Source organism: Aquarana catesbeiana, linkage group LG10 (assembly GCF_042186555.1).
Source record: "Aquarana catesbeiana isolate 2022-GZ linkage group LG10, ASM4218655v1, whole genome shotgun sequence".
Taxonomy (NCBI): Eukaryota; Metazoa; Chordata; class Amphibia; order Anura; family Ranidae; genus Aquarana; species Aquarana catesbeiana.
This window is the reverse complement of record NC_133333.1, coordinates 230503859-230522704: the sequence shown is the minus strand read 5'-3', so window position 1 is coordinate 230522704 and position 18846 is coordinate 230503859. Positions and strand designations below refer to the sequence as shown.

Genomic DNA, 18846 nt, shown 5'->3' with positions numbered 1-18846 from the left:
TGAGTGGTATTGTGGCCTGGCAAGGTCTCTTTCATTCTGGACCAGGATCTGAGGGTCCGATCTAGAAGGGCTGGAGAAAGAAAACAAAGGGGGGGGGTGAGACATGACATCAGAAAATGCAAGTATTTGCGACCGTACCTCAACCCCTCCCCTCACAAGCACATACCTTGGCCACTTAAAGGTGGTGACTTGTCCATGATTTCTGGACGAAGGGTGACACTGTATGGGTGGTCTGCAGACAAAAAATGCCGTGAAAAAGCCAAGGCACCAGTGAGGGGAATTAAATAAAACAATCTTGCCCCCAAAATAAATATATATACATACATGCCAAATATTATATATTATTATTTCACTTTTTTTTTAAGATAAGAAATCATGTCCTAGGTAGAACAACATAAATACATATTTACCTCTATCTGTACTTAACATAGTTCATCAGGCACTTACCTGAGCTAATACAGACCAGGGCTGGGGGAAATTGCTCCGCTCCCTCTCACTGCCAGGGAGTTCCCATTAGACAGGAGCTTGGAGCAGAATTTAAATCCCCCGCTGGTGACGTCATCACCCCCACCTCGCGCATGCGCTGTGGGGTGGTGGCCGTACTGTGCATGCGCGGCCACCGAGCGATCCACCACGTGAGCCAAGCCTCAGTCCCAAGGAGGCTACTGCGCATGTGCGAGCAGCGTGGGTGGCTGCACCTGGAAGTGCCATGGCGAGCTGGAACGTAAAAGTGCTCCAGCTGCCATGAGGGGTAAAACGGCTGAATAACAGCCAGAATAAGCCACTAAGAACACTGGAAAGCTTTTAGAGGGGAGACAGATTACACAGAGACACCTGCCATGGAGAGAAAATGAAAAACGCTGCAGACCTTGCCAGCTGTTGATACGGCCATCCATCCGGCATACAGAGGCGACCATCCCTCCACCCTAGAAGTATTACTCCAGCCTCTTAACGCTACTCTCCCACCCGTGGCTGGGCTCTGAGCTGCACCGCATGAGGTATGCCAACATCTCGGATCCATCCGATCGGACACGAACAGCATGTGTAGGTCCATTGGAGGAGGACAAAAAAGGAACGCAGCAGCTAGTAGTGAGTGCTCATTTATAGGAATGGGGTCCTATAGCATTGGAGAGGAGGAGGAGGGGTTAACCCACACGTAGGCTGCCATGGAGTCTGTCAGGAAATATATTTTTTTAAAACCAAATTAAATTTTGAATATAAAGAATATAACATAAATACATTAATGTAAGGGGCTCTGATATAAAGTTTCCACCTTTTATCAGTCACCTCCCCCCCCTTACGTTACATTCACTCTGCAGAAGGTGAACTCTGGTCACCAGAGTGCCCTCCACAACAGCGTTCCAGGTGTTTCCCTTTACATCAGTCTGCAAGGGGATTCTGTAGAATCTGATGTAAAGGGGAACTCTGATGTAAAAGACAATGCTGCAGACACTAATGTAAGTGGGAATGCTGATGTAAAGGAGAATGTAGTGGACTCTGATAAAAGGTGGTCTCTGGTGACCAGAGCACCCCTTTACATCAGATTTCCCCCTTAGATCATGATCTTCAGACTTCTCCTTTATGTCAGCATTCCCTTGCACTGTAAGGGGGAATCCTGCAAACTCTGATGTAAGGAAGAACTCTGTGCTTTTGACATTTGTTTAACTTAAAGACGTTACTAAAAGCACTAGCTACATGTCTATAGTGTAAATATTGGTGTTTGCACTGTTTAGCACTGAAAACTGTCATTTTAGGTACTTTTGCAGTGTCATTAAAAAATTTTGCTCTGTCAGTAAATTTCATCAATTTTGCCAGTAAAAAAATTGGTGTTGTTTGTAAATTTTGGCATGCTACCAGTAAATTGCACTTCGGGTGGTTGGCAACACTGAATCCTTGTAACCAACTACAAGAAACATCTTACCCCTGTGCTTGCCAACAAGGTATTCTCCACCAAGCACTAATGCCCCGTACACACGGTCGGACTTTGTTCGGACATTCCGACAACAAAATCCTAGGATTTTTTCCGATGGACATTGGCTCAAACTTGTCTTACATACACACGGTCACACAAAGTTGTCGGAAAATCCGATCGTTCTGAACGTGGTGACGTAAAACACGTACGTCGGGACTATAAACGGGGCAGTGGCCAATAGCTTTCATCTCTTTATTTATTCTGAGCATGCGTGACACTTTGTCCGTCGGATTTGTGTACACACGATCGGAATTTCCGACAACGGATTTTGTTGTCGGAAAATTTTATATCCTGCTCTCAAACTTTGTGTGTCGGAAAATCCGATGGAAAATGTGTGATGGAGCCTACACACAGTCGGAATTTCCGACAACAAGGTCCTATCACACATTTTTCATCGGAAAATCCGACCGTGTGTACGGGGCATAAGTCGTATTTTGCATGGGGATCAAATACTTATTTAACTCACTGAACTGCAACTCAATTTATAGCATTTGTTTTATGTGTTTTTTCTGGATTTTTGGTAGATATTATGTCTCTATCATTACAAAAATACACCTATGATAAAAAATTATAGACCCTTCATTTTTTTGTAAGTGGGCAAACTTACAAAATCTGCAGGGGATCAAATAATTATTTTCCCTACGGTATAATATTTGGGTGTTCTAACTAATTTTCTAGTAAAAAATACAGATTTTTACTTGAAAACAAAAAATGTAAAAAAAATCCTGGTCTTAAAGGGGTAAACCTTTGCAAACTCAAATGGCAATCATACCTCAGTCAGCACTATGCACATGACTGCTTTATAAATATATTTATGATTATATTACAATAAAATGTAAATACCTTATTTCAAAAGATTATCAATAGAACTCAAACATTAAAGCTTAGTTGAAAGGAGAAATCAAAGAGGTGAAGTTTAGCATTGCAGGACGATGGATTCCACAACTCATAAATTCTATCATGTACATGGAATGGATCCCAGAAGTCATCTCGATACGTATTTCTCTAATAAGGAGGATATGGTCTTTGGAGAGGATACTTTAAAATTTCCAATGGCGATGATTCACTATCAGTTCAGCACCGGTATGTACAGCATAGATTAATGTTTTTAACAAAAAAGACTAATGTTGTTAATATATCTAAGAGTATCACTAACATATATGGGAGTCCCTATAGCTGTGACCTCACAGCTTCCTCTTGCTTGTTGTGGGGGAATGCTTTATTTCTTACTCAAAAATCAAGCTGTTTCTATAAAAAATATTCACCTCACTATAGGCTCTTTCACATTTTGTTATGTTACAACCTAAAATTGAAATTGATTTGATTGATATTTTATATCACTGATGTACATGAAATTGAATTGAATTTGTAAATAAATAACAAAGATCAACACTAAAAAATTGAGTTTCCTCTGGAGAAACCAACCACCCTCTGATTTAGTATAATTGGTTAAATGAAGTTTACTTTTGGGTAATTAATGTTCCTGGAGTAAGCAAGTCCAGGATAAGGGTTTAGACAAGTATCAATCAAGTGGGGGTTCTAGAAATAATTTTTAGAAACTTCTCCAGTGGGTGTTAAAAAACATTTTATTGTGAAAAGCTGTCTTGGGTGCCACTTCCATGGGACACTGCTCTAACTTCATATATAAAGCCTCTGTCCATTTACTCCATCCAATGGCACAATGAAGGGATGGAGAACTTTAACTTGAGGTGAAGAAGTCAACAGTGGCAGCCTGATCCAAAGAAGATTATTGTAAAACAGAATCATAAAATGGTACCACATTATGATGAGACGATAACAAATGATAATTTATTTCTTATGACCGTTTTATTTGGTGAATATGTCACTCTTAGTCATTATATTATCATTTTTTTTTTTATTTGTTTGCAAAAGGTCAATTCACAAACATTATCATACTTGTTTTCTATCTTTAAGGCCCAGTTTACAGTTGTACGACTTGTCATGTCATGTTCATATTTGCGTGATTTGTGTGACTTAAGACTTATGCACACAGGGCGTTTTTCCTGACGCTTTTAAGAGCGTCATGAGTTTTTTGTTTTTCACGTCTCTCCATGTTATTCTATGTGTCCACATAGGCTTTTAGGAGCTTTTAGTGGCATAGGCATTTTCAAGCTGCAAAGAAACCCAGGGCCAGCGTGTTCTTGAGCAGCAGCATTACAGCTGTAAAAACACCTGACGTAGCTAAATGCGTGTTAACGCTGTATACAGTGCTAAGCCGTGTCAAGCATTTTTAAGCTGTAGTAATTGGAATTGGGAATGGAAAATAGAAGAGGGCAGAAAAACGCTAATGCAGCATGTAAGAGGTAATGCTGCAAACTCTGATGTAAAGTGGAACAGTGTGTGTGTGTGTGCATTAACACCATTAACGCCAATGCAAAACACTTCTAAAAGCGCATTTTTCCTGATGTCGGTACCGGTTTTGCACCTTTTTTTTTTGTTAATGCTCTGTGTGCATGAGGCCTTAAAGTCACAGCAACTTTAAAGTATGTCCTGTACTACTATGGTCAGATTTTCATGCAACGTGAGGCCCATAGACTTCAATGTAAACCCTCAAATGTCTCATGAAAATTGCACCTGAATCATATACATGTGTGTGCAACTTTTTAGAGCACATGCAGTTACATGGTCAAAGCGAAAGTCGCAACAAAATTGCACTCGACCAACATGGCATCAAACTCGCATCAAGTCACACTGTAAAGTCGCAGTGGAATTCACACAATTTTGAAGTCACACAAGTGTGAATGGAGCCAAAATGATCAGAACAGATGTAGAGCAAAGTGACTGTTTCTCTGCAAATGGCCAGCTGACCCCTTTATACTTTATACTCTCCTTACCCCCCCTCTCTCTCTCTCTCTCTCTCTCTCTCTCTCTCTCTTTCTCTCTCTCTCTCAGCTCCTTGCTCATCTGGTGCTTTCATATATGGAGGATAATGTGACATATAAGGCTGGGCCTAGCAGGAAATCCCAGAACCATATTATATATTGGTTGGGAACAATTTTTTAAAGCGATTTTCATCTAGCACTGTCATTAAATGCCATATGTTATGAAAGTGTGAAATCTTTTATTTTGGCAGTGATTTTAGTTTCGGGTAAGATAACATCGGAATCTCTAATATTCTTCCAGGTCGAGCTGAGGGTACATTTTTGATTGACATCAGCACTGGTTCCTTCATTCACCATCTTTATTCCGCCTCCAATTTCTTCAAAAAAATAATCATATTAAAATTCCAAGAGAAATGTATCATGGAACTGAGCAGATGGCTACATGACCGTACCGGAGCATATGATTGGTCGCATACATCATCAGCCGCAGCTGAGTTAGAAGGAACGAGGTGACTTGTCCCCTAATGATTCATCACTTTCTGATTTTTTGCATTTTAGGTTACAGAAGATTATTTCTTTAAAGGCAACTTCTGTTGTTTTTGACTATATTTCATTTATTAAGTTGCTTAAAATACAAACTTTTTTCATGTTTTTAGTCAGGTAACTTTGAAATATTGTATTTGAAAAGTTAAAATCTATGTTTTCATCCAGCAGATGAAGCTCTCAGCTCTTTATAATATTTTTATTCCGGCTCTCCTTATCTACTGTGCTGAAAAAGCACATTCACATTGTTTAAAGTAGAAGTACAGACACATCTAAATTTAACCCTGCTCTCTCCCCCATTCTGAGCCCCTATACTAACTACCCTGTAAAGGAAGGATGTCTATGCTTACCTATTCTGAGGGCCCCCCAGTCCAAACCGACTACGGATGCCCCATAGTGAGCCTATGGGTGAAGAGTAATCACCGCTCAAGCTCAATCTCCACCTGTACCACCTCCACTGCACACTACCAGCTGCTGTCCCAGTCCATTACAGGCTTCACAGTAGAGGAAAAGGGTCTGGTCGGCCGCACATCTGATAAAATCACCTTAATTTAGACATATTCTGAAATAGACACTCCACAATGTACAATTGTGGGAAAATAGCACTGGCTGGTGTGCCATTTTCCCTTGAATGTACATTGTGGAGTGTCTATTCGGAATATGTCTAAATTAAGGTGACATTATCTGATGTGTGGCCGACCAGACCCTTTTCCTCTACTGTGTAGCCCATAATGAACAGGGCCAGGACCTGGTAGTATGCAGTGGAGGTGGTACAGATGGAGACCAACCTTTTCCTTAGTCAGTTGTCCCTCCAATACACTGAAGCCGGCTTCTGGAGCTGATCATGTGACAGCCAGACCATTTTCCTCTACTGTGAAGCCTATAGGTGATATCATCACCCAGGCACTGCAGCCGTTGTCGGCGATCTCTCCTCTCCATGGAAGCCAGCTGCTAAAGAGGTCATGTGACCAGACCAGAGCACCTTCAGAATAGGTACGTATAGACATCTTTCCTTTACAGGGCAGTTACTATAGGGCTAATGCCGCGTACACACGGTCGGACTTTTCATCTACAAAAGTCCGACAGCCTGTCCGACAGACTTTCGACGGACTTTTGGCGGACTTTTGGCGGACTTGCGGCAGACTTTCTAAGGAACGGACTTGCCTACATATGATCACACAAAAGTCCGATGGATTCGTACGTGATGACGTACACTGGACTAAAATAAGGAAGTTGATAGCCAGTAGCCAATAGCTGCTGTGGGTGGGTTTTTGTCCGTCGGACTAGCATACAGACGAGCGGATTTCTGGGTCCGGCATAGTTACAAAGTAAAGATTTGAAGCATGTTTAAAATCTAAAGTCCGTCAGATTTGCGGCTGGAAAAGTCCGCTGAAAGTCTGGGGAAGCCCACACACAATCGGATTGTCAGCCGTATTTTGTCCGTCGGCGTCCATCAGACTTTTGTAGACGAAAAGTCCGACCGTGTGTACGCGGCATTAGAATGGAGGTGGGAGCAGGTTGAAGTTTAGAGAGTATTTGATTGGATTTCTACAATAGCTCAATCTGTAATTTATATATAGAACTTAGATCAGTCACTCCTTGGAGTTTTTTTTAGTTTTTCTGATAGACATCAGCTTGGGTGTCTCCAATGCAGACAAAGGATTTCAAATGTGTCAAAAGGGGTACATTTTTTTGGTGGTCAATTTTGGCCCTTTGATAAGGGAGGTGTATTAAAAAATCCCAGCAGGCTTGTGTTGCATAAGCAGCTGGTATTGGCCCATTAACATTGCACTGTTGCACTTTGAATAACAATTGCATGGGCATGCAACACTGTACCATATGACATTTTTATCATTTTTTTCACACAAATAGAGCTTTCTTTTGGTGGTATTTAATCACTACTGGGGTTTCATAGTTTGTTATAAAATTTTGCAAACAGGTAATTTTTCTCCTTTATTGATGTACGCTGATGAGGCTGCACTTATGGGCACTAATAGGCTGCACTGATGGGCACTGATAGGTGGCACTGATGGGCACTGATAGGTGGCACTGATAGGTGGCACTGAAGGGCACTGACAGGCGGCACTGATAAGTGGCACTAATAGGTGGCACTGAAAGGTGGCACTGATAGGTGGCACTGATAGGTAGCACTGATAGGTGGCACTGTTGATGTGAAACCAGTGGACACTGATTGACAGCACTGGTGGACACTGATTGGCAGCACTGGTGGACACTGATTGCCAGCACTGGTGGACACTGATAGGTGGCACTAGTGGCCACTGCTTAGCAGTACTTATGGGCACTGGTAGGTGGCACTGGTGGGCACTGATGAGGTGGCAGTGCCTCTCTGTGTGAGTGACCGATGTCCCATTTACAGAAGCCGAGTAACATGCTATTCATCTTATTTGTATCTGGAGTTGTTTTTTTTTTAAATCCTAAAATTGATAGATATAGTATAGAGTAGATATAAAATTAAATCATGTTTATTTGTATTTGATCAGAAATTAGTGGATGTGCATTCCAGATATGTTGGAGTAACTGGTCGGTATTAGAGTGGTGTATTAGGCTGCCCATAGATGAGTGGGCTGAATGAAAAAACTGATCAGATCCCCCTATCCACACATTCAGGGTGGATGAATGAATCCTCCCTGCTGTGTCATTGTCTTCCTGCAGCACTGATCGAGTGTGGAGAATTCAACAGGGTGGTTGTACAGAAGTCAATCGGTAGCAGTGTTGACAACCGCCCGTAGATTTATGGGCAGTCCGTAACAACAGGGCATTTTTTTACCGCCCATAAATGTCCGTAGTAGCAGATATGTGCCAGTAAAAAAATGGTGGTGACGTCGGGTCAGAACTGCGCATGCGCAGTTTGCGTAAATTGCCGAGAAGATCCGATCCTCTGCCCGCCGGCGCCGCGCGATGATGATGTCAGCGCCGCCCGCCCTCTCGCCAGACTTAAAAAAAAAGCAGGAGCTGAGGGCGGATGGACAGAGGACTGAGAGGAGCCTCGTGTTTGAGTCAGTGCCAGTGGACAGAGCAGCAGTCAGTCCACAGCTAAGGACAGTGTGGCAGAGTTGGACTGCTGACGTGAGCCTGTAACCTGACCAGCCAGAACACTAAAGCGACACAGAGTGCCCTGGTCGGTGTCAGACGGTGAGTGGTTGTGCACTGCAGATTGCACAAAGATGGGTCAGGCGTTGGGGAGACTCAGGAGTAGGGATGAGCTTCGTGTTTGAGTCGAACCCATGTTCGAGTTGAACATCGGTTGTTCGATCGTTCGTCGAATTCCGAACGTTATGGGCCGTTCGCGCCAAATTCGTGTGGCGTGTCACGGCCCATAATTCACTGCGGCATCGCAGTGCATTGCTGGCTGATGATTGGCCAAGCATGCACTATGACTCGCATGTTTGGCCAATCACAGCGTCGTCGGTAGAGAGAGCTGTAATTGGCCAAAGCCAGGGTGGCTTTGGCCAATTATGGCTCAGGGGGTTTAGAACACGCCCCACACTATATAAGGCCGCCTGCACGGCGGCCCTGTGTAGTGCGTTCTGGCGTGCTTAGATAGAGAGAGAGAGACAGTGTCATTTCATTTGAGTTAGCTAGTTTAGGCAGGACAGTCAGTGAGTTAGCTGCACTTACAGTGTATTGTGTATATATATGCATCCCAGGTGTTGCATATATATATATATATATATACACTGTATTCAGTTTAGCGAGATCCATTCCTGTTATCTTCCTACTGACAGGCAGGCTTGTCTTGTTACAGTATTTACAGCTACCTGAAGAAAATTGCTGGTGTTCTTTTGATCCTATTAGTACCACAGTCTGGCAGCTAGACTATTTACAGTTAGTGTAGTGCGTCCTGCTCACAGTGTTCAGCTAAAACTACAAGTTAGTGTAGTGAGACCTCTGCACAGTGTTCATCTAAAGCTACAAGTAAGTGTAGTGCGTCCTGCTCACAATGTTCAGCTAAAACTACAAGTTAGTGTAGTGAGACCTCTGCACAGTGTTCATCTAAAGCTACAAGTTAGTGTAGTGCGTCCTGCTCACAGTGTTCAGCTAAAACTACAAGTTAGTGTAGTTTGTCCTGCTCACAGTGTTCAGCTAAAACTACAAGTTAGTGTAGTGCGTCCTGCTCACAGTGTTCAGCTAAAACTACAAGCTAGTGTAGTGAGACCTCTGCACAGTGTTCATCTAAAGCTACAAGTTAGTGTAAAGCGTCCTGCTCACAGTGTTCAGCTAAAACTTCAAGTTAGTGTGGTGAGTCCTCCTCACAGTGTTCAGCTAAACCTACAAGTTATTTTTTTGCGAGCTCTGCACAGTGTTCATCTAAAGCTACAAGTTAGTGTAGTGCGTCCTGCTCACAGTGTTCAGCTAAAACTACAAGTTAGTGTAGTGAGACCTCTGCACAGTGTTCATCTAAAGTTACAAGTTAGTGTAGTGCGTCCTGCTCACAGTGTTCAGCTAAAACTACATGTTAGTGTAGTGAGACCTCTGCACAGTGTTCAGCTAAAGCTACAAGTTAGTGTAGTGCGTCCTGCTCACAGTGTTCAGCTAAAACTACAAGTTAGTGTGGTGCATCCTCCTCACAGTGTTCAACTAAACCTACAAGTTATTTTTTTGCGAGCTCGGCACAGTGTTCATCTAAAGCTACAAGTTAGTGTAGTGCATCCTGCTCACAGTGTTCAGCTAAAACTACAAGTTAGTGTAGTGAGACCTCTGCACCATGTTCATCTAAAGCTACAAGTTAGTGTAGTGCGTCCTGCTCACAGTGTTCAGCTAAAACTACAAGTTAGTGTAGTGAGACCTCTGCACAGTGTTCAGCTAAAGCTACAAGTTAGTGTAGTGCGTCCTGCTCACAGTGATCAGCTAAAACTACAAGTTAGTGTAGTGAGACCTCTGCGCAGTGTTCATCTAATGCTACAAGTTAGTGTAGTGCGTCCTGCTCACAGTGTTCAGCTAAAATTACAAGTTAGTGTGGTGCGTCCTCCTCACAGTGTTCAGCTAAACCTACAAGTTATTTTTTTGCGAGCTCTGCACAGTGTTCAGCTAAAGCTACCTGTAGAAGGTTGGTGGTGTTTTCCTGATCCTATCACTACCGCAGGCAGCTAAATAAGCTGCAAGTTATTTTTTTGCGAGCTCTGCACAGTGTTCAGCTAAAGCTACCTGTAGAAGGTTGGTGGTGTTTTCCTGATCCTATCACTACCGCAGGCAGCTAAAAAAGCTACAAGTTGGTTTTTTACAAGCTCTGAACAGTGTTCAGCTAAAGCTACCTGTAGAAGGTTGGTGGTGTTCTCATACGGCAGGCAGTCGATTTTGCTAGCTGCAGTATCAGTACATATATATATATATATATATATCCCAGCTTAGTGCAGCTACAGGCCATTAGTATGTCTGGAAGGCCAACAAGGAGAGGCAGACAGTCACAAGCCAATAAAAGAGGGCAAGCAGGCTCTGTGTCTAGAGGCAACAGTGCTGGTCGTGGAGATGGTGCATCCTCATCAGCACGTGGCCGTGGGACACGCTTGGCCTTTTTTTCGGCAGCTGGCCGTGTTGAGCCGCAACATGCGGAAGACTTGGTTGAGTGGATGACCAAGCCGTCCTCATCCTCCTCATCCTCTCTCACCCATGCTCAGGGTACTTTGTCTGGCAAAGCAGCGGCCTCTTCCCTCGGCTCAATGTCATCAGTGACTCCTTCCCTAGTCCCACCATGTCCTCCTGAGGAGTCCCTCGAACTGTTTGACCACAGTGTTGGGTACATGCTCCAGGAAGATGCCCAGCGTTTGGAAGGCTCTGATGATGACACTGAGCTAGATGAAGGCAGTAATGTGAGCACGGACAGAGGGGGTGCCCAAGAAGGACAGCATTCTGGCAGTCATGCTCCCCCTGCTGCAGCATACTGCCAGGATTGCTCCAGTGATGAGGAGGGAGGGGATGATGAGGTCACTGACTCAACATGGGTGCCTGATAGGAGAGAGGAGGAGGAGGAGGCGGCACATCACCAAAGAGGCAGGATGCCCTCCAGGGGCCAGCCTAAGGGCAGCACACTGACTGCATCACACCCCAAAGCTCCACATGTGCAGGGCGCTGCAGTCTCTGCGCGTAATTCAAAAAGTTCTTTGGTGTGGGCCTTTTTTGAGACGAGTGCATCAGATCGCACCGCTGCTATTTGCAACATATGTCTCAAGCGTATCTCGCTTGGCCAAAACATCTCCCGCTTGGGTACCACATGCTTGACCAGACATATGTTGACCTGCCATGCAGTTCATTGGCAAGCGTATCTAAAAGACCCACACCAAAGAACAAAGAGGACCTCTCCTTGCTCCTCATCAGCTGAGATCTCCAACCCCACTATACCTTCAGTCCTCTCTGAGACCTGCACTGAGAGGAATGAAGGTGTAGAATTAGGTGTGTCACAGCCAAGTACTTGTGGGCAATCTGCTTTCGGTACACCGACGTCAGATTGTACCAGGCGAATTTCCTTGCCCAAGCTGCTGCACCACCGAAAGAAGTTTGCTCCCAGCCATCCACATGCCCAGCGGTTGAATGCTAGCTTGGCAAAATTGCTAGCACTTCAACTGCTGCCTTTTCAGTTGGTAGACTCTGCCCCCTTCCGTGAGTTGTGGAATGTGCGGTTCCTCAGTGGCAGGTACCCAAACGCCACTTTTTCTCACGGAAGACGATTCTGGCTCTCTACCGGCATGTGGAAGGCAATGTCCATGCCTCGCTGGACAGGGCAGTCAGTGGTAAGGTGCATATTACCGCTGACTCATGGTCCAGCAGGCATGGACAGGGACGTTACCTAAGTTTCACGGCGCATTGGGTGACTCTGCTGGCAGCTGGGAAGGATGTAGGACAAGGTGCAGTAGTGTTGGAGGTTGTTCCGCCACCACGCCTACAAAATGCCACTACTAATGATTGTGACAAACCTCTCTCCTCCACCCCCTCCTCTTCTTCTTCCTCCATGGCCTCTTCCTGTGCTTTGTCCTCGGAACCAGCGGTGCTCCGTAGGCGTTCAAGGGGCTACGCAAGTATGCAGGCCAAAAGATGCCATGCGGTGCTTGAGCTGGTGTGCTTGGGGGACAGAAGCCACACTGGGCAGAGGTTCTGTCAGCTCTGCAGGGGGAGGTTCAGAGGTGGTTGACGCCACGCCAACTTAAGGCAGGAATGGTGGTTTGCGACAATGGCACCAACCTCCTCTCTGCCCTCCGACAGGGACAAATGACCCATGTGCCCTGTTTGGCTCACATCCTTAACTTGGTGGTGCAGCGGTTTTGGGCAGGTACCCGGGCTTACAGGATGTCCTGAGGCAGGCCAGGAAAATCTGTGTGCATTTCCGCCAGTCATATAATGCCAGTGCTCAGCTGGCGGACCTGCAAAAGGAGTTTAACCTGCCCAAGAATCGCCTAATCTGTGACATGCCCACCAGGTGGAACTCAATATTGGCCATGCTGCAGCGGCTGCACATGCAATGAGTACCTGTGCGACTATGGCACCAGGACAGGGTCAGGGGAGCTTGTTTTTTTTTCCCCACGCCAGTGGGCCATGATCAGGGATGCATGCACTGTCCTGTCACCATTTGAGGAGGCCACGAGGATGGTGAGCAGTGACAGTGCATGCATCAGTGTCACTGTCCCCCTTGTGCACCTGTTGGAGCACACGCTGCATGGAATAATGGACAGGGCACTTGAGGCAGAACAGAGGCAGGAAGAGGAGGACTTCCTTAGCTCTCAAGGCCCCCTTTATCCAGACAGTGTTCCTGCGTGCCCGCCGATCACACAGGAAGAGGACGAGGAGGAGGAGGAGGAGGATTGTGTCAGTATGGAGGTGGAGCCTGGCACTCAGCATCAGCAGCAGTCTTTAAGGGATCAGTCCCAAGAAACACATGGACTTGTACGTGGCTGGGAGGAGGTGGCTGCAGACCATGTCGTCCTTAGTGACCCAGAGGACTCCGGACCGAATGCCTCAGCAAACCTACGCTGCATGGCCTCCCTGATCCTGCAAAGCCTGCGTAAGGATCCTCGTATTCGTGGTATCAAGGAGAAGGACCAATACTGGCTGGCAACCCTCCTTGATCCACGCTACAAGGGTAAGGTTGTGGACCTTATCTTGCCATCGCAGAGGGAGCAGAGGATGAAACATCTTTGGGAGGCCTTGCAGAAAGGTCTGTGCAACGCGTTCCCAGAGACTGGGAGGTTACAAACTCCTGTTTCTGGACAATGTGTTGCTGAGGCATCGGTCAGTCAAAGAAGGAGCGGTGGAGAAGGTGGCCGTCTGACCGATGCGTTCAGACAATTTTTTGGTCCTCAGCCCCAAGGTATGATCGGTTCCAGCAACCATCGCCAGCGTCTGTTTTACATGGTGCAGGAATACCTACAGGCAAGATCTGACCTGGACACCTTTCCCACCGAAAATCCTCTGGGTTACTGGGTCTTGAGGATGGATCACTGGCCAGAGCTTGCACAGTATGCAATTGAGCTACTGGCCTGTCCTGCATCCAGCGTTCTTTTGGAACGCACATTCAGTGCTGCTGGAGGCTTTGTAACCGATCACAGGGTGCGTCTGTCCACCGACTCGGTCGATCGACTGACCTTCATAAAAACGAATCAGTCTTGGATCACCATCAGCTACCAAGCACCTGATGCTGATGTAACCGAAATTTTTTTTTTTAAATCTCAGATCCCTTCAAAGACTGCCTATGCTGATGCTGAGTGACTATCCTGAGTAATTATTCTCTTCCTCCTCAATGATCACGCTGATAGCTTGTAAGAACATTTTTGGTTCTGGGCGCCACCACCAGTGCCTAAGGCCCAATTTTTCAGCCCCTGTTTAACAGGGGCATGTAATTACAATTTTTGATGCAATACTTTGCAGCAGGGCTTGTTCCTGCGTTCCAACTAGAGTATCTGTGAGGGGTTGCAGTGTTGTGGCACCAGCACCAGTGCCTAAGGCCTAATTTTTCAGCCACTGTTTAACAGGGGCATGTAATTACAATTTTTGATGCAATACTTTGCAGCAGGGCTCGTTCCTGCGTTCCAACTAGAGTATCTGTGAGGGGTTGCAGTGTTGTGGCACCAGCACCAGTGCCTAAGGCCTAATTTTTCAGCCCCTGTTCAACAGGGACATGTAATTACAATTTTTGATGCAATACTTTGCAGCAGGGCTCGTTCCTGCGTTCCAACTAGAGTATCTGTGAGGGGTTGCAGTGTTGTGGCACCAGCACCAACACCACCACCAAAGGCCCAATTTATCTGCCCTTGTTCAACAGGGGCATGTAATTACAATTCTTGATCTAATATTTCACAGCAGGGCCCGTTTCTGCGCCCACCAAGAGTGAGTGAGGACTTACAGTGTTGTGGCACCAGCACCACCACCACCAAAGGCCCAATTTTTCTGCCCTTGTTCAACAGGGGCATGTAATTACAATTCTTGATCTAATATTTCACAGCAGGGCCCAATTCTGCACCCACCAAGAGTGGGTGAGGACTTATAGGGCGTACACACGGTCGGACTTTGTTCGGACATTCCGACAACAAAATCCTAGGATTTTCCGATGGATGTTGGCTCAAACTTATTTTGTCTACACACGGTCGCACAAAGTTGTCGGAATTTCTGATCGCCAACCACGCGGTCACGTACACCACGTATGACGAGACTAGAAAAGGCCAGTTCAGAACCAAGCGCGGCACCCTTTGGGCTCCTTTTGCTAATCTCATGTTAGTAAAAGTTTGGTGAGAGACGATTCGCGCTTTTTCAGACTCGTGGCTTTCAGATCGTTTTCTGCCGTTCAGTTTGTGCTTGTGGGTTTGTATCTGCTCTTCAGTGCGTGCAGTCAGTTCGTATTGGAGTTTTCTGTGCGATCTTGTCCGCTCGTTGCTGTTTTTCAGGTCGCTCTTCACAGGCCTTGCTGTTCTTCAGTGCGTTCTGTTACTTCGTTCTGAGCAGCCGACCGTTTTCTAGCCATGTTTCGTATGCGTACTCCTCGTAGAGTTCGTGCTGTGCGGTGGCTTGGTGTTGGGGTCCTGACCTTGACACAAGTCCAGTCCATGAACAGGGTGGGGAGGAGTTCATGGACCAAGAATTGGTTGCTTCAGCGTGACCAGTTCTCTCATATGCCTTTGCTCCATGAGATCCATGAGAATAATCCTGATGATTTTAGGAACTTTCTCCAGATGACGGACCCCGTGTTTCATCGTTTGTTGGTTTCGCTGACCCCCTATATCAGCAGGCAGGATACCTGCATGAGGCAAGCCATCACTCCGGAGCAGAGGTTGGTCGCTACCCTGTGGTATTTGGCAACAGGGAGAAGCCTGCAGCACTTGAAGTTCTCGACAGGCATCTCCCCCCAGGCTCTGGGGATCATTATACCAGAGACCTGTTCTGCCATCATCCAGGTCCTGCAGAAGGAGTATATGAAGGTAAGATTGTTATCCTTTTATATCACATTTTATTGTATTGAATGTTTGCTAATATATTGTATTTCTTTCCTCATTCCCTAATTACCATGATTGTAATATGCTGTGAATGTCCCCTTTGTTCTCATGCATGCTGGATTTTTATGTAATTATTATTTTATGTCCTTCATACATATTTGCCCTTCACTAACCTCCCCAGCATGGTGTCTCCTGCCCTATATTCACCTCATGTAGTCACTTAACAATGTATTTTATCAGCTCCATAGTAGTGCTTTACCCCAAACACCCCCTAAAATGTTTGGAAATGTTATTTTTGATTTAAATTCAGGCAGAGTGCCAGAGTTTTTTTTTGTGGTGTCCCCCAAAATTTTTTAGTAACCCTCCCTCCCCCAACTGCTAAGTCAGCTGATCCCAATTCTCTATCCTCAATCATCTATCTGCTGACTTTGCCAAACTCATACACACTATACCCATCTCTTTTGTGGTCAGATTTATGGATTAATTCCCCAAAGCATGTAGTGCAAGGGCTTGCCTGTATACTTCCAAATGGTACTGTTTAAAGTTTTTGTATCCTATTATTATCTTGATAGGTAATAGCAGAATGTCCAAATGTCCTCAAATGTGTACAATGTGTATTTATATCTTTGTATTATGACACTTCTTACCTGTCCAGTGGTCTGCCAATAGTGTAACTAAGGAGGGTCTGTTCAAAGTAATACCCATTATTTAGGCATTCATCTCTCAATGAAGTGAAGAGGGTTACCTGTCCAAGATTTCCACACACCCCCTATAATGTTAGAAATGGCCCATGAGAGGGGGGGAGGGGGAATATGATAGGTGTACCTTATACTTTGGCCTTGTTAAATTCCCCTTAGTAAATGCTATCTGAAGGTTGCCCCATAATGTTTGTGTATAATCTGCTTGCCATGTTTCTGAGTAAAAATAGTAATGTTTATTGTTTTTTCCTCAGTTTCCTTCCACGCCACAGGAATGGCAGACTGTGGCCTCCCACTTTGCCCAGCGATGGGACTTTCCTAACTGCGGAGGGGCAATTGATGGGAAACACGTCCACATCGTCCCACCACCCAACTCGGGGTCATACTATTATAATTACAAGAGGTTTAATAGCATAGTGATGTTGGCGGTGGTGTCGGCTAATTACGACTTCTTGTATGTGGACGTGGGGAAGAATGGCCGGATGTCCGATGGTGGAGTCATCGCCCAGACGGAGTTTTACAGGTGTCTCCAGAATGGCAGCTTGGACTTGCCAGCTCCAGAGGACAATGTTGAAGGACTCCCATTTGTGTTCGCTGCTGATGAAGCGTTTGCGCTGGGGGACCACCTGATGCGGCCATTCCCAATGAGGACCCTCACCCCGGAACAGAGGGTTTTTAATTACCGACTGGCCAGAGCCCGAAGAGTGATGGAGAACACATTTGGAATCCTGGCCAGCCGGTTCCGCCTGTTTATGACACCCATCCATATGGCGGAGTATAAACTGAACCATATTATACTGGCGTGCTGTGTTCTCCATAACTTTTTAAGGAAACATTCGGCCAACTATGCTGGCTCAGTTGGGCCTGAGGCTGGAATCCTACATCAAACCACACTGACGGCGCTTGAAAGTGGCCGTCCTGGCTTGCCCTCCCTGAGTGCCCGTGATGTCCGGTTACGCTACCTGGAGTTCTTTGCGGGTAGGGGGGCTATCAATATGCCAGACAATCTGTGAAGCCTTTTTAGAATAAAAAAAAAAGAAATTCTTGGTGGACATTTACTGCTTGTGTTTGTTTTAGCTGACCCTGACAGAAATGTTTTGAGTGCAGAAAATGTTGTGATTGTGTAACCTTATACAAAGCACTGTTGGCTGTTATTTCCTAAATGCAAAAACACATTTCACTACAAGTGCACTTGCAAATGCACTGAAACTGCACTTGTAGTGCCAAGAGGATTTGCCCTTAGTAAATAACCCCCATTTGCAATGAAAACAGCAATTACATCACCCCAAAAGTGTTGTAGCGTTGAGACAATAATACACACATTCTTGATTAACAATCTTTTTAATACCTGCACAATCACATGTGCATTTACCAAAGGTTTTGAAAAAAAAACAACATGTTTGTGGTATACCAATTTTTGTGGTGGCATTATCAAAACTCAAAATGTCCATTTTACATAAGACAGGTATGTGTAAAACCAACAAGAAAGACACAAATCTTGAACTTACAAAGTTCACATTTGGTAGAACTTGAAGGCAATATCATACATGAGTATTTAGGAACTGTGTTTGATATTGCGCTCAGATGGGGGGAAATCACCCCTGGAAAAGCCAAATTTGGAAGATGCACACAATTTTGCCAATGTCAACATGTGCTAGCTGCCATCACGGGGGATCAAAGGATGTGTTTTGGGGGAGCAAGCCCTTCCTCTCAGCTACTTTATAATTGAGGAAGGGGTTGCACCCCCAAAACGCGTCCATTGATCTCCCGTGATGGCAGATAGCACATGTTGACACACTTTGTGCATCCTCCAAATTTGGCTTTGGGAAAAATCACAAAAACATTTAGCACATTGTAGCACACAAAAGAAGAAAGTGATTTTGAGGGGCTTTAAACTCGCCCCAAAACATCAATGATTTTTTTATTTTTTGGAATAACATCATTGATGTTTTGCTTGATGATTTCCAATTGTAAATTACACCCCATGATCTCCCCGATCAGGATCTGGGCACTTTCAGATGTGAAAGGATCTGGATCCACAACCTCACGATCACCTAAAAAGAGAGGAACCCCAAAATAAATTGGGTCTAAAAAAAATGCCGCCATCCATCTCTTATCTGAGCCTGTGGTTGCAGACACTCACCTGTTGTGGTGACTAGTTCCACCACATCTTCTTCCTCCTGCTCAGCTTGTGTTGGGGGGATTTCCCCTTCTTCCAGAGGGGGGGGTCTCTGGTCTCCTCGGATGAGGGGTGTCTTCCGAGTCTTTTCTCCCCTATGTAAAGCAAAAATGGTATAATTAGCACACAGATATTTGGTGGCAGAACTATAAAGATGAAACTTTGCTTGGAAGTGGGG

The 18846-nt window shown here is 45.3% G+C and overlaps 1 pseudogene; it reads left to right on the top strand.

Annotated features, from left to right (window-relative positions):
- Window positions 1–2904: 2904 nt before the first annotated feature.
- Window positions 2905–18846, top strand: part of LOC141111261 (indolethylamine N-methyltransferase-like) — a 77567-nt pseudogene continuing 61625 nt past the window's right edge.